A 2,689-nucleotide genomic window follows, 5' to 3' on the forward strand; every position below is an offset into this window, starting at 1 on the left:
TGTGTGTGTGTGTGTGTGTGTGTGTGTGTGTGAGTTCTAATTGTGGTCTGAATTAACTTGTCTTGACGAGTCACGTGATCCAGAGTACGGTTGTGTCCGGCCCTGGGGGGCGATACTCCCGGTGTGTGTGTGTGTGTGTGTGTCCAGTGACCCCCCCCCCCCCCCCCCCCACACACACACACACACACACACCAGTGTGTGTGTGTGTGTGTGTGTGTCTCCCTCATGTGTAACAGTCATGTAAACACCTGCCGGCGCGACGGGCGGAGGAGAAGTAGTTATGAAGATATGAAACGCCGCTAACCACCGCGCCGCGTCACCGCCGCCCCCGCCTCACCGGGATGATGGATGGTCGCCACGGCGATCAGAGCCGTCGAGGCTGCAGGATGTACGACTTCCTTTATGGGATGTTTATCTCACTGTCTGGCGGCGCGGCAGAACGGGGAGCCGAGAGCGATTAGGATGTGCGAGGTGTCGGGCTGGGACACACATTAAACCGTTTAAAAGTTTCTTCATTTCCAATTACGGCGGAAACGACTGACTTAACGGATGTCTTCATATTTACACACTCTCTCTCTCTCTCTCTATATATATATATATATATCTCTCTCGCTCGCTCTCTCTCTCTCTTCCTCCCTCCCTCTCTCTCTCTCTCTCTCACTCTCTCTCACACACACACACACACACACACACACACACACTCTTTCCCCTTCTCTCTTTCCTCTCTCTCCCTCCTCCCCTCTCTCTTTTCTCTCTCTCTCCCTCTCCCCCTCTCTCTCCCCTCCCTCTCTCTTCTCTCTCTCTCTCTCTCTCTTCTGCCCTCTCTCCCCCCTGTCTCTCTCCCCCTCCCCCCCCCCCCCTCCCTCAGCCCTGTCGTTCCAGTTGGTTTTAAAGAGGCACGGTGCCTCACAGCGCTGTCTTAACATCATAAAGCGTCTGTCGTTAAAATGGATGTTGTTGCTTTTTATTTTTGTTTTTTTTGTTTCCCTTTGCGTCCGTCTGCTTCCCTCGCCGTCTCCAGATAACGCTGGCGGGACGCTTGGTTTGGTGGGAGTTTTGCGCACCATATGCCGCGTTGTCAAATACCTCCATTTAAGCAGGCTATCGCTGTGCACTCCTTAATGGCGACATCATCGGGTTGTTTATCCGATGCGTCTGTTAATGTTATTTATCGGGAGTCTGCCTGCACTCTCTCTCTCTCCCTCCCTCTCTCTCTCGGCCCCGTTTCCTCCGTGCATGCTAAGGAGTCGGGCGGAGGATATGCAAATGCTACCGTTGGCCCAACTTCACTGCGCTACGGCGGAGCATTTGCATTTGATATAGCACATAATAAACTGGTTATTAGCATTTTAAATACGTCAAACTAACTTGAAAAATGTGGGCCGTGCTGGTGTGATTTTTATTGCTGCCACGCGCACGCACACACACACACACACACACACACACCCACGCGCACGCACACACACACACACACACACACACACACACACACACACACACACACACATGCACACACACACACACACACACACACACACACACAGACACGCACGCACACACACACACACACACACACACACACACACACCATACCACAAAATCCACGTGCGACACAAAGCCTTTGTGATTATGCGCACAGGAACAACTTGTCAGACTTGGAAGAATGAGAGCGGCTGGAAGGTTTGATGAGTGGCTTCTTGTTCTGCACCTCGTCCTACGCTGCTTCTTTATACCCCCTCATCTACACACACACACACACACGCACACACACGCACACACACACACACACACACACACACAATGCTGCAATCACTGCTATTACAAAACATCCTCAACTGCGGAGAAAAGGAACACACCAGCTGGATGCGGCGCCACAGGTCACGTCTCAGGGTGTGGCGGTGTCGATGAGCGGGTGAACAAGCACACACATCTACTAGGACACCATCACATGTCCGCAACAACCGCCCTGACAACCGCCCTGACAACCGCCCTGACAACCGCCTCGCTGCCGGAGGGTTCCGCGCGGCGGCGGGAAAGGGCCCGGTCGTTTTCAAAAGCAGCTGCTGCCGCCGCCGCCGCCGAAAGTTAAACCACAGGGAGAGCTGAGGGGTAGGGCGAGGGCTGAGGGGTAGGGCGAGGGCTGAGAGGTAGGGCGAGGGCTGAGGGGTAGGGCGAGAGGGCTGAGAGGTAGGGCGAGGGCGAGGGCTGAGAGGTAGGGCGAGGGCTGAGGGGTAGGGCGAGGGCTGAGAGGTAGGGCGAGGGCTGAGAGGTAGGGCGAGGGCTGAGGGCTGAGGGTTAGGGCGAGGGCTGAGGGGTAGGGCGAGGGCTGAGAGGTAGGGCGAGGGCGAGGGCTGAGGGGTAGGGCGAGGGCTGAGAGGTAGGGCGAGGGCTGAGAGGTAGGGCGAGGGCTGAGGGGTAGGGCGAGGGCTGAGAGGTAGGGCGAGGGCTGAGAGGTAGGGCGAGGGCTGAGAGGTAGGGTGAGGGCTGAGAGGTAGGGCGAGGGCTGAGAGGTAGGGCGAGGGCTGAGAGGTAGGGCGAGGGCTGAGGGGTAGGGTGAGGGCTGAGAGGTAGGGCGAGGGCTGAGAGGTAGGGCGAGGGCTGAGGGGTAGGGCGAGGGCTGAGAGGTAGGGCGAGGGCTGAGAGGTAGGGCGAGGGCTGAGAGGTAGGGCGAGGGCTGAGGGGTAGGGCG

This window comes from Micromesistius poutassou (genome assembly GCF_964030765.1).
Source record: "Micromesistius poutassou genome assembly, chromosome: 7".
Classification (NCBI taxonomy): domain Eukaryota; kingdom Metazoa; phylum Chordata; class Actinopteri; order Gadiformes; family Gadidae; genus Micromesistius; species Micromesistius poutassou.